The 14,009-nt window shown below is 42.8% G+C and overlaps 1 pseudogene; it reads right to left on the reverse strand.

The window, feature by feature from the left end:
- Nucleotides 1–12,471: 12,471 nt before the first annotated feature.
- LOC129487883 (NADH dehydrogenase [ubiquinone] 1 beta subcomplex subunit 3-like) lies at nucleotides 12,472–12,926 on the reverse strand (annotated as a pseudogene).
- Between the last annotated feature and the right edge of the window lie 1,083 nt (nucleotides 12,927–14,009).

The following is a 14,009-nucleotide window of genomic DNA, read 5'->3' on the forward strand; positions in this document are numbered from 1 at the left end:
TGATCTGGGGTCTCTCAATTGTCCTAAGAGTGCTGACCTAGCTTGGCATGGCTTGCAGGAATCCATGAGGATTTTTATTTTATTTAGATAGCGGCATAAGTTGTTAGCAGTACTTCATAAGGTCCTTCCTAGCTAGGTAATGTCTTCTAAAAACCTTGATGTACATAGATCTCCTGGTCAAAAGAGATGGCAAGCATTGTCAGTTGGCAGAGGCTGTGTCATTTTTACCTGTTGATATGCTCCAAGTATACTAGTCAGTTCCTGTATATAACTAGTCACAGCATCAAATTGTTCACATGAGTCTCCATAATGGTTCACTCAGTTCAAGAATAGAAGGCTTAGAGATACCAGTAGGCGTAGGACAACCAAGTATTGTTTCCAAAGGGGTTAATTCATGCCTTCTATTTCAAGTATTACAGATTTTATGTATTTAGGGGAACACTTCTGGCCATTTCAGTGCAGTCTCTTGACAGAATTTTCCTAAAGTTTTTTGTTTTTAACTAGCCAATATTTTAATAATTCACAATATTTGCTGATTCATAAAAAGTGCTTTTACAACCTGTTACCATCTAAGATAATGCATCATACAATTTTCAAGAATGTGTCGATTTTGAGTCTCTGTTCTTTAGAATTCCCTGTGCTGCAGCTGATACATGCTCCTTTTTGATGACTCCACATTTATTCTCACAGGTATTTGTCCTGGACTCTTCTGCTAATCAATGAACAAACAGTAAGTCATTCAGATGGGCCAGTAACTCACCACTTGTCTCCATACGAAGGTGAGGCTTCTGTTACTTGAAGACTTGATTAAGAAAGCGTGGGAGATTGGCCATGGTGGCTCACATGGGCATGTAATCCCAACAGTTTGGGAGGCCGAGGCAGCAAGAGTTCATGACCAGCCTGGGCAACATAAAAAGACAGACCCCCATCTGTACAAAAAATAAAATAATTAGCTAGGTGTGGTGGTACGTGCCTGTAGTCCTAATTACTTGGAAGGCTGAGGTAGGAGGATCATTTGAGCCCAGGAGGTCAAGGTCACACCACTGCACTCCAGCCTGGGTGACAGAGCAAGACCCTATCTCTAAAAAATTTTTAAATAAAATCTTTTTTTAAAGATGTGGGGGAACTTCTACTTTATCTGCTTTTTCTGGTGGACTGTGGTTCCCCCACCCCCACGAAGCACCAGCCACCTCAGCTTCTAAAGCCCTCCCCACACCACACACAAGCGCATGCTCACTAGGGCAGTGAAAACAACCCAGTCCCTCCAGTGCTTCTTTCCCCAAAGTCCTTTTTATGTCCAGATTTTTCTGTTCCACTTGCCCTGAGGATAAGGGATGATCAGAGTATGAAATTTTAATGAGTATCCCAAAGTTTTTGCAAGCAAGTGGTTTATTTCTGCTATAAAATGAATTCCTTGGTCTGACTCAATTCATAAAGGAATGCCAAAACAAAGAATAATCTTATTCATTTATTCACCACTGTTGTGGCATCAGCACGTCTAGTCAGATGGCATTCAGTCTATCCACTAAACATAGAAACAATAAGCAAACAATGAGAATAGCCTAAAGCTGGAGGTAAATCTATGAAATCCACTTGGAGTGCCACAAGAGGAAATGTAGGCCTCAAGGACTTCCTGAGGAATATTGGTTTCCTACAGAAATTTGGTGAGATTTACAAGCAATATGCTGGGAAATAATTTGGTCAGAAATTTTGTGGGTGCCTGGGCAGAACCAATTATCTTTTTTTTTTTTGAGACGGAGTTTCGCTGTTGTTGCCCAGGCTGGAGTGCAATGGCACAATCTCGGCTCACTGCAACCTCCGCCTCCCGGTTCAAGCAATTCTCCTGCCTCAGGATCCCAAGTAGCTGAGATTACAGGTGCCTGCCACCATTCTCAGCTAATTTTTTGTATTTTTAATAGAGATGAGGTTTTACCACGTTGGCCAGGCTGGTCTCGAACTCCTTACCTCAGGTGATCCACCCACCTCGGCCTTCCAAAGTGCGGGGATTACAGGCATGAGCCACCGCACCCGGCCTCCATTTATCTTTTAGGTCCTTAACTATCCTCCATCTGCACATACATCCCATTTGATGGGAGAAAAGTGCAAGCCAAAAGCCTGAAAGAATGGGGGCCGTAGGAAATCCTTTTGGCCCAATGTATAATCCATCTGATCACTGTTTTGAATGCTTTTGTATCCATTTGTCTTTTCAGATCATGGAGCATCTGCCTGATAATCAATAGTATCAGCTAGAGATAAAGGCAGGTTTAGAAACTAGATATAAAAAAAAAAAGGTGGCACATTTTTGGCTGTGTATTTAGCAGCCTTGTGAGCCCTATTGTTCCCAAGAGATACAATACCAGACTCCTTAGTATGGGCTGAACAATAAGCAACAGAAATTTTAGTAGAGAGGAAAATAGTCTGTAATAGATCAACAATTATATGCCCATTGGCAATAGAAGCACCAGCAGAAGTTAAAAATTCAAGGCATTTCCAGATTATGCCAACAGTATGGCAGACTCCAAAGCCATATCTAGAGTCAGTGTAAAGAGTGGACATTTTTTCTTTTGCCAGTGTGCAAACTTGAGTGACAGCTATCGGTTCAGCAGCTTGGGCTGATCTTACAATGAGCAAAGAGCACACCTCAAGTGTTTCATGTGGGAAAACTAGCCAGTTGTTATGTTTCCTTGGAAATTTCATCTGCAAGAGCATCACAAAATAGAAGTAAGTCTGGGTTGTCCAAAGGGGTAGCTAAGAGGTTCGCTCATGGCTTTGAGACCATTTCTACAGTGTCAAGGCAACGATGAGAAATGGAACGAAGCTCTTCATCAGCAGGGAGAGGTGGTAGAGTAGCTGGATTTAAAGTGTTACAGTGATGTAACGTGATGGAGGGATGGTTAACAGGGCTTTTCTGAAGTAGTCGGTCATCATGTAGAGAGGTGCTGTGTTTTATAAACTTATAAGAAAGCAGACAGACATAGTAGGGGGAACATAGAGGTAAATGGAGGATTCTAATGTAAGAGTACTGCCTTTGCCAATTAGGGTGGCAGCTGCAGTAACTGCACACAGGCATGAGGGCATACTTGCTACCACAGGGTCTAACTGACATGAGAAATATGCTACAGGACATATTTGAGATCCAAAAATTTGTCCTAGAACACCTGCAGCAATCTCATTATTTTTATGGCAATACAGGTGAAAAGATTTGTCAAAATTAGGTAAGCCAAGGGCAGTGGGTATGAGCAATGCTAATATTAAGGCTCAGAGGAGATCATCAGCATATGGCACAAGAGTGGAGCCCTGGGTAAGGGCTAAAGAGTCTAAGTGGGCTTTGAAGACCTGGGAAAGTATTAAGGGAGACTCATGATATCCCTCAGGTCTGTGAGTCCGTGTTAATTGTCTCTGTTATATGTAAATGCAAAGAGAAATGTCTAGTCAGGGTGCAATGGAATCGAGCAGAGGTCAGTTACTCTAAACCAGCCTGTGTCAGCAGGAATTGAGGTAAGAATGGTAGCTGGATTAGTGACTATGGGGTAGGGTAGCAAGGAATTACAAAGGAGTTGCTTTTGGCTCTTGGATCTTTTACAATTGGATAGAAGTGATTCCCCCATCCTCCTTCCCACCCCCATCTGAATCAATTTTCTCTTCTTTCTTTCCTGGCAAGCTTGGGGTGCTACAGGGTGAAGAAATAAAGATACCACCACCCTGCTGTAAAAAGGAGTCGATTATATGTTTGATTCCTCGCGTTGCATCTCATAAGAGAAGATTGTGGGCTACTGGTGGGAAAGGCTTGTTTCTTTCCCAGGCGATGTGCACAGGCCCTGTGCTTAGTAGCAAGCCAATGTCATTTGCATGTGAAGCCCAAAGACTAGTTCAGGCATCTTTTAAGATTGCATCCTCTTCAGAGGATTTTAAATTGAGATGGGTTTCCATTAAGGAAAGTAGAAAGTTTTAGGTTTGTTCTGAGGGCAGGAAAATAAAAACATCTTTCTCATTACATTATATGCTTGCATTAAACTTGCATTAAAAATCTCTTCTGGACAGAAAAAAAATGTGTCCTGGTTAACAAAAGTTTTCATTGTAAAGTGTTACGCACAAGATTACAGAATTTTATGTGCCATAAATGAAGTTGTCTTGATTTGTCTAAAACTATGTTTTGTCTAAAACTACTTTTAAAAATTACATGTTACTCTAATAAATGTATTTTTTTTTTTTTTTTTTTTTTTTTTTTGAGACGGAGTCTCGCTCTTTCACCCAGGCTGGAGTGCAGTGGCGCAATCTCGGCTCACTGCAGGCTCTGCCCTCCGGGGTTCATGCCATTCTCCTGCCTCAGCCTCCTGCGTAGCTGGGACTACAGGCGCCCGCCACCTCGCCCGGCTAATTTTTTGTATTTTTAGTAGAGACGGGGTTTCACCGTGTTGGCCAGGATGGTCTCAATCTCCTGACCTTGTGATCCGCCCGCCTTGGCCTCCCAAAGTGCTGGGATTACAGGCGTGAGCCACCACGCCTAGCCTAATATATGTATTTTTGAAAATTTGGTGACTTCTCATTTCCTAGACCTCTTTAATTTCAAATTAAATTCTAGCATATTTTGTGTGTTTGACTTTCACATCATAAATTACTTAGTTTATAAATAAACATTTTGAATGGAAAAAAAAAAAAAAAAAAATCTCTTCTGGAAAGATTTGCCGGTAAGGAGTCAGAAACTAGAAAAGCACAATGTTGAGAGGGCCTAAGAATATTGGGATGGCCTAAGACATGGGCAGTGAAATAGGTTGCCCACAGACTCTGACAACTTAAATAGAATCAGAGGCAACAGGTAAAAATAAATCCTCTGGGTGTTATGGTAGAAGAAGTCAAACCAGTGTCAATTAAGAAATCCAGTTCCCAAGCCTCTGCTTAAAGTTTAATGATGGGTGTGGGGGTGTGGCTGAGGATCAGCTGACCCCATCAATTAATAGGGTATTATCCCTCAGAAGGGCAAAATGAAACCTCTGAGGATGGTGGGATCTACAGACCCCACTTTTTCCTTCTTCTTCATCTTTCTTTGAAGTGCAGGACAGTTGTTTTTCCAGTGTCCTGGTTTTTTAAATATCTGCAGACATCTGGAGGCAAACAAGGCAGGCACTGTGGTTGGTAAGAAAAATGAGGGGATTTTGAGTTACTCTTAGAGTCATAGCTTTGTTTCTGTAAATACTAGATTTAGAAGGCAGAACTGTTAGTTTTAATTTTTTTCTTATTTTCTGCAAGCTATTTTCAAAGAATTGCATAGCTGCTTCTATAATAACACTCAGAGACTGACTCACCCAGGCAGCCACACAATTTTGAATTTCCCTCTTTATATCAGGGAGAAGATTTCCAACCAAGCCAGAAATTAAAAGATTTCTATGTTCTGGGGCTTTCTGGTTTAATGCAGTGTGGCTTTTAAAAGTTTGTATAAAGTATTCCATAAAAGCCTTAGGAGATTCTCCTTCCTTTGAGTGCATGCTTCAACCTGAGGCCAATTCACCTTAGGGAGAAAGGCCTCTTTCATCACCTCCATTAGGCATGGAATACTGGCCTCTAGCTGAGCCATTTCCTGGTCACTTGCAGTAGGGTCTAGAAGTAGCTCCAGCCATTTATTTCCTGGGTGGAGGTGGGTGGGGAAGAGTTGGTTCGCCTAGAGTCCATCTGGCCTGTCTAATAACTACAGTATCATCACAGGTGGGAAGAACACATCTTAGTGGCCAGTTGAGGTCCCTGTGAGTGGGATTATGAGTGGCTACCAATCCTTCTAACTTCTCTCTAAACTTCTGAAAGTGGGGACCAAAGGGCTTTGTAATTTAAAAGATCTCCTGCTATACAACATCAACCTAAATGTCCATCAACAGATGAATGGATAAAGAAAATGTGTTATACACACACAAGTGGAGTACTACTCAGCCATAAAAAAGAATGGAATCCTGTCATTTACAGCCACATGGGTGGAACTGGAGATCATCATCTTAAGCGAGATAAGCCAGGCACAAAAAGACAAGTATTGCATGTTCTCACTTATATGTGGGGGCTAAAAAATTTGATCACATGAAGGTAGAATGTGAAAAGATAAATAACAGTGACTGGTAAGATTGAGTGGGAGGAAGAGGGATGATGAAGAGAAGTGAGTTAAAGAGTACAAACACACAATTAGACAGAAGAAAGATATTCAAGGTTTGATAGCAGAGTAGAGTGAGCGTAGTTAACAAAAATGTTTTGTACCCAGGAGGTGGGAGGGACACCCTGAATACTGACTTGATCACTATGCATTATATATACATAACAAAATTTCACACTACCCCATATATCTGTACTAATAAAAAATATTTAGGCCAGGCATGGTGGCTTACACCTGTAATCCCAGCACTTTGGGAGGCCAAGGCCGGCGGATCACCTGAGGTCAGGATTTCAAGACCAGCCTGGCCAACGTGGTGAAATCCCGTGTCTACTAAAAATACAAAATTAGCCGGGCATGGCGGCATGTGCCTGTAATCCCAGCTGCTCAGGAGGCTGAGGCAGGAGAATCACTTGAACCCGGGAGGTGGAGGTTGCAATGAGCTGAGATTGCACCACTGCACTCCAGCCTGGGCAACAAGAGCGAAACTCCGTCTCAAAAAATATATACATTTTTTAAAATAAAATAAAGGGTCTACTGCTGTCTGGAGACAAATTCTTTGTGGTAGGGATCCAGTATAACATTCACGGCACAGTAAGGTCTGGAGTTGACGGAGTTTGCAGAACCTGAGAAGTAGGAGGAGTCTTCCTGGAGCCTGGGCCAGATTTACTTCCTGGCTATCAGCATTTACACAGGCAACCTGTCTACCCCAGGCCTGGAGACCAGGCCGGAGTGTGCTCTGTAATCTTCCCAGGAAAGGGAAGTTAAAGCAGGCAGCTGAATGTTTAAGGGATTTTCTAAAAAGTTGGAAAAGTTTTACAAGTTAAAGGATTTTGCTGAAGAGATGGGGCCGTATTTTGAGGAGGGGGATTCAAGCCAGGGGCCCAGAGATCCAAAAGATCTTCTGGAGGGTCAGGGTCAGGCAGTTGGGGGTAAAGGGAAGTATAGGTGGATGGAGAAGGAGGATTTGTAGTGTGTGTGGACTTTAACTTTTGTTCTAAATCTGTTCATCCCTAAAGCTCGCTGTTACCCTCCTCTATGTCCTCTTTACAATGTGATCTTCCCGCAGTGCCAATAGGACAGTTGTTTTGGATGACGAAACTTTTTCAAATGGGGAAGTTTTTCCAATTCAAAGGACCCATTGTCTGGCCATTGACAAATAGGATCTCCAAGAACGTGTTTATTCCAATAGCAACTCAAACCAATAAACCTTTTCATGGAAAGACTGTGAAATAACTTTCCAGGCTTAGAATAAACCTTTACCATGGATGCAAGAGGCATCCCTAGAGTGAGTGTAGAAGATGCACCCACATGATCCTAAAAAGTTCACACCAGAGGTGGCCTAGGAAAGCAAAGGCCTTTGCTGTCATCAGCAGTGAGAACTGTGTTTGTGGAAATGCTGTCTCTGGTCTCTCACAAGACGTGGGACATCTCCAGCCATAGACCCACTAATCTGTAGCACCAGGTGGGCAACTCTAGGATGGGATATTCCCAGTACTAATAAGATAAAGAAGATTGAGACAGCAAAGGCCCCTTATGGACTGGGACCTCCCCTGGAAGCTGGCATGTTCAAACAAAGAGAATGCTACCTGTCATCACGTGTCTCAGGCTTCCAGCCTGTAGGCCGGCCACCTGACACAAGGCAAGCCAACACTTACTCCCCTGAGCTAGTGGGGCCCAGAGAGAATATTCTCACTTGTCACAAAGCCAAGCTTTCAGGACATAAAACAAGTAAAAGAAGAATCTCATCTTGTTTTTGCTTCAGGGACTCACAACAAAGGTTGTCTAAACAGACACCAGTCTGGTGAGAAGTGTGCACTCACCAGTCCATGAGGCCAGCTCGAACACAGGACTATAGGCCCTAGAGCTGGGTTCCCCCTTGTAGCATATGACACAAAAGATAAAGACAAAGGAAAACAATGACCATCTCTGGGAAGAATGGGATCAAATAGAAAACAAGAATACTTGAAACAGAAAATGCCAAAGTTGCCATACCCTAAGAATGACTTCACACAAATATTTTCTCCTGCTAACGTAAACGTAGAAAGAAAAAAAGACAAGAGACTCATCAGTCTTGCTTCAACCAGACCCTGCAGGCAGAGATCTAGGACACTGAAGTGGTAAGAATTTCTACCCTCTGCTGGCTTTTGTCAAAGGTCCCAAAATCTCTCAGCTACAGTAGCCAAGGCAAGCAGTGAAATTCCCTCCTCATCACCAGAACTGTTGGGGAGAAAAAAGATTCTCCTCTACCCTCTAGGATCTCCAATAGGCCTAAGAATTAAACTGAGGGCCGGGCGCGGTGGCTCAGGCCTGTAATCCCAGCACTTTGGGAGGCTGAGGCGGGCGGATCACGAGGTCAGGAGATCGCTACCATCCTGGCTAACATGGTGAAACCCCGTCTCTACTAAAACAAAATAGAAAAAGTTAGCCGGGCATGGTGGCAGGCGCCTGTAGTCCCAGCTACTCGAGAGGCTGAGGCAGGAGAATGGCATGAACCCGGGAGGTGGAGCTTGCAGTGAGCCAAGATCGTGCCACTACACTCCAGCCTGGGCGACAGAGCAAGACTCCATCTCAAAAAAAAAAAAAAAATTAAACTGACAAGACAGATTAATAGGATAAAAGCATACAAGTTTTATTAAATTTTTAGATGCACATGGAGCCCTTCACAAGAGTACGAAGACCCAAAGAAGTTGAACAGAGTAGAAAGCTTTTATACCTTCTAGTCAAAGCAATGATAAGTTTTTGAAGTGACGACCAGACAAAGGGGTTTGGGTTAGGGACAGTAAATTGTGGGGAAGTGACTAGGAAATATATGGGGAGGGAGATAAAACTAGTGGATGATAAGGGCTGCTTTAGTAAGTTTATACAGATCCATTTTGGTGCTGATTCCCAGTGTCTGGTGTTAAGGATGTTTTTCTCTTCCTTGTACAGGGAGGGCTCCTTTCTTATGGGGAATTTTATGGCCTGTTCTTACGTAGAAAAGGGTAGATCAGAGAGCTCTTTCTGCCTCTGCTGTTTTTCAAGTGCCTTCAGCTCAAAATAAACAACATGCCAAAGCAGCATATGTTTTTAGGGTGACATGTCCTTAACTTCTTCACTAAATAATCCTAAACTTGAGAGTATGCCTTCTCCCCACTCAGCCATTCCAACCTAAGAATAGGATACAACCTCCAGCTGGGCAAAACAAAACTGGCATAAGATATTTAACAAAATATCAGGAAAGCAGAGCCCAAATAGTCTAACCAAGCCTGCATATTGGCTGGGCATGGTGGCTCATGACTGTAATCCCAACAGTCTGGGAGGCTGAGGTGGGAGGATTGCTTTGAGTCCAGGAATTCAAGACCAGCCTGAACAACACAGGAAGACCCCATCTCTACAAAAGAAAAAAAAACAATTAGCTGGGCATGGTGGCTCTCACCTGTGGTCCCAGGTACTTGGGAGGCTGAGGTGGGAGGATCACTCGAGGGTGGGAGGTAGAGGCTGCAGTGAGCCATGATTGCAACACTTCATTCCAGCCTGGGTGACAGAGTGAGATCCTGTCTCAAAAAAAAAAAAAAAAAAAAAAAAAAAAAAAACTAGGCCGGGTGAGGTGGCTCACACCTGTAATCCCAGCACTTTGGGAGGCCAAGAAGAGAGGATCACTTAAGACCAGGAGTTCCAGACAAGCCTGAGCAACATAGCAAGACCCTGTCTCTACAAAAAATTTAAAAAATTAGCTGGGTGTGGTAGGCGTGGTCCCAGCTACTTGGAGGCTGAAGCAGGAGGATCACTTGAGCCCAGAAGTTTGAGAATAGCCTGGGAAATATGGCAAGACCCCGTCTCTACCAAAAAATACAAAACTTAGCCAGGTGTGGTGGCGTGCACCCGTAGTCCCAGCTACTTAGGAGGCTGAGGTGGGAGGATTGCTGGAGCCTGGGAGGTCAAGGCTGCAGTGAGCCGAGATTGCACCACTGCACTCCAGCCTGGGTGGCAGAGTGAGACCCTGTCTCAAATAAATAAATAAAGTGGTGTAGGAGACCAGAATATAACATCTGAAATATGGCTGTAGGAGACCAGAATATGCCACCCCAAAATATGCCTTTTTGGCACAAGGATTATTTTGAACAATAGCAAAGGACTAGCTCTGAAAACAAATTATCATCTTGTAAGGAAAATAGAAAGGAAATTTCCATTTGTAAGGATGACTTCTCTCTGTACCAGGAGGAGAGGATGACTCTGAATCACAAAAGACCTGTCAATGGAGAAGGCACCAACTTAAATCCACATAACAAACCTTACCCTAGTTTACCCATGCTTTCCCTGGCTACCTCTCCATAACTGGCCTTCCCCACACCTGTTTGTTTCAGTGAACTATAGTATATAAGGCTCAATTCAAAGCCACTTCTTTGAGATTGACTAATTTCTCTGTGTATCTCCCATGTATACCTGAGGTATACATGTTAATCAACTTCTGTTTTTCTCTTGTTAATCTATCTTTGATTATAAGAATCTCACTAAGAACTATGAAAGGTAGAGAAAATTATTTTTCCTCTTCTACGATAGAAAGAAGTGAGAACTAGATGAAGATGATGTAATAAAATGACGAATTGTGTCTCTGAAGTAGAAAGCCCAACAAATTGAACAGAAAAATATTCAAGAGAACATCCCTGAAACAAAGAAAAGTGAATCTGCAGAATTAAAGAACACGTTGTGTTTCTAACAACTTCAACATAGAACATTCAATATTGAGACATATCTTGACCTACCTATTGAAATTCAAAAATAAAGAATTCTTCAGGCATTCAGACAAATAATAACACATTATATACAGGGGACAGGCTGACCTCAGAACTTAATGGCAGAAGACAGTGGACCAATGGCTAATGGAGTGTAATCCAAGGATCTTATGCAAATAAGTTCCCGCACATGGGCAAAGAGGAATTTCCCAAACAAGAAAAAATATCAGGAAACACAGCGTCCATGAGCCTGTCTCAGAGAAACTACTTGATGATACCCTGGCAATTAAGAGAAGACTTCGAGAAAGAAATAAAGGAGCAGAAGCCCTGTAAAAGGTTTTGGTGGGCCAGGTGCGGTGGCTCATGCCTGTAATCTCAGCACTTTGGGAGGCCAAGGTGGGTGGATCACGAGGTCAGGAGTTCAAGACTGGCCTGGCCAAGATGGTGAAACCCTGTCTCTACTAAAACTACAAAAATTAGCCGGGCATGGTGGCAGGTGCCTGTAATCCCAGCTACTCGGGAGGCTGAGGCAGGAGAATCACTTGAACCCAGGGGGCAGAGGTTGCAGTGAGCCCAGATCATGACAGAGTGAGACTATCTCAAAAAAAAAAAAAAAGGTTTTGGTGAACACCAAATTAATTTAAATATAGATCAATACAAAACTGTTGGACTACCACTGAAGACAATGTTAATGTTATAAACTTGTCAAAATAAAAATATGAAGGCCGGGGGTGGTGGCTCATGTCTGCAATCCCAGCACTTTGGGAGGCCAAGGCAGGTGGATCACCTAAGGTCAGGGGTTCGAGACCAGCCTGACCAACATGGAGAAACCCCATCTCTACTAAAAATACAAAATTAGCTGGGCGTGGTGGCGGGTGCCTGTAATCCCAGCAACTCGGGAGGCTGAGGCAGGAGAATCACTTGAACCCAGGAGGCAGAGGTTGCAGTGAGCCAAGATTGCGCCATTGCACTCTTTCTTGCCTGGGCAAAAAGAGCAAAACTCCATCTCAAAAATAAATAAATAAATAAAAATAAAAATATGAAAGTTGAGGAGAGGGGAATGTGAGGAGAGGAAGTATGATAATCCTCATTTTTTGTGGAAGTCAATCAATGTATAAAATTGAAATGTGTGGTTCACAAAAAAAAGCATCATTACTTCCGAAATTTCTTAATTTTACAAAGAACTTTTAAGAGCTAATATTTGTTATACAGAAAAAAAAATTATTTGAAATCTAGCCTATGTAACAAACCTGCACGTTCTGCACATGTATCCCTGAACTCAAATAAAAATTAAAAAAAAAGAAATCTAGCAATTTTTTTCTCTTTCCACTTCGCTTCACATTTTGTTTTCTGTTCAATCCAAGTTGTTTTCTCCTATGAAATCCAAGTAAAACTATATTGAATATTGTTTGATAGCAAAGGAGCCTTAACATGTGACGATGTTGCACCCACGGGGTTAGAGAAATGTAGGTGAATATGAAATACTGTTGACCCCCCCATGTGCATTTATTTCATTGTTTTCCTATCTATTAAGCCATTGGCTTCAAATTATGCCTTAGAGGGGTATGTAGGTTTGCCAAAACTCATAAAATTACACACCAAAAATAAGTGGGGTTTTTTTACATATATATTATTTTACTTTATTAAATCTTACTAATATTCTTTAAGGGACAAGCCAGACAAGTAGGCTACAGTGAAGAAATCTTATTCTGAAGAGTTAAGAAACCACTATGATACTTCCAGGTATTATCTTCAGTGATGCTTCTTATCTTTATTCAGGGACTGCAGATAATATTCAGTTCCTACAGCTCCCACAAATGCAGCAAATCCCCACTTGAATCCTTGAATCCTTTTAATAATGCACCAATAAAGGAACCACTGTTTGCAAAGCCACCCATATATCTCCAAGCTTCATCTTGGCCCCATGGATCCCTTAGCCCTTGTGCAGCCAACTTCTTCTTGACAGTTTCTAATGGTGTCCCTTCTATCTTCCATTGTTTATAATCTGGAAGTTCCATTTTACTATGTCCATGTTCATGAGCCATGTCTGACGGCAATCTGGCCTCTCAGGACACTCAACTCTGCAACCGGAGCCAACCCGGGTGTGTTTTCTTATATGTAAGTTTACATCAATAAAGTTTATTTAAAAGGTTTTCAAAATTATGCCCAATTGGAGTCTTTATAGAGGATCAGGAAAGAAGTGAAGGTGAGAAGGCACAGCTTACCCTCCCCCATCTCCATTAAATTAACCTGGACAGCAAGACACTAATTTCTTTTACCTAAAGACCTTCAACATAGGGTCTCATAGCTTTAAGGGTCAGGGAAGAACACAGCTGTCATAAGAGTAGATGTCAATTGACGTGAATATAAACATAAATTGTGTACAGCTGAAGGTGGTGAGGAGGCGGAACAAGCTGACAAAATCATTCCAGTGACGTAAAGGTAAACTAACATTTGAGACAAACAATACTTCTAGATGACACCCCCATTTCTGCTTTCCAGAGTGGCTTTAACCCAGTCCTTCATGGACACATGGAGATGGTCTCCAGATGGGGTGTGGTGCCTCTGGGTCTGTGATTGGAACCTCATGGGAGCTGGGACAACCCACAGTTGACTCAGCTTCCACGGAGGCGTCCCCTAGCTCTGCTCCAGTTACAAGCAGGCCCAAGTGAGGGAGCGGCTGGCTGGGGTTCTTCCAGCACAAAACCTTTTCAGTTTTCCTAACAATTTCCCGCCTCATGTCTGCAATGTTTTGGCAGCTGCAGGGCCTCTTTTTCTCCTCCCTTTCAACTTGCCTGGTTCTTCGAGTCACAAGGGAGACCCAAAACCCTGAAGAACATCCCGGAATGCAAAGCATTTGCAATGAGTCACAGCTGCAGAGGTGCCAGGCTTAAGAGCTGTTCCAGGCTTAAGTAAGACAGGGAAGTGGGGAGAGAGGTTAGGGGTCTCAGCTGCAGAGTTTATGTCAAAGGCTGGACCCAGGAAAGAGGAGCAGTAGCACTGGCTGGAACAAGGAAAGAAAACAATGAGAAATAGTTGCATGGGGACCACTCCTCTGAAGCCTCCCCACCTGCTTTGCATGGGGCTGTCAGCCCTACTAGCCATTCTCTAAATTCTAAAAATTCTCACAGGAATAAGAACTTTCTGGATGACAGAGGAGTGTAAGT

Source organism: Symphalangus syndactylus, chromosome 8, assembly GCF_028878055.3.
Source record: "Symphalangus syndactylus isolate Jambi chromosome 8, NHGRI_mSymSyn1-v2.1_pri, whole genome shotgun sequence".
In the NCBI taxonomy this organism is placed as follows: Eukaryota; Metazoa; Chordata; class Mammalia; order Primates; family Hylobatidae; genus Symphalangus; species Symphalangus syndactylus.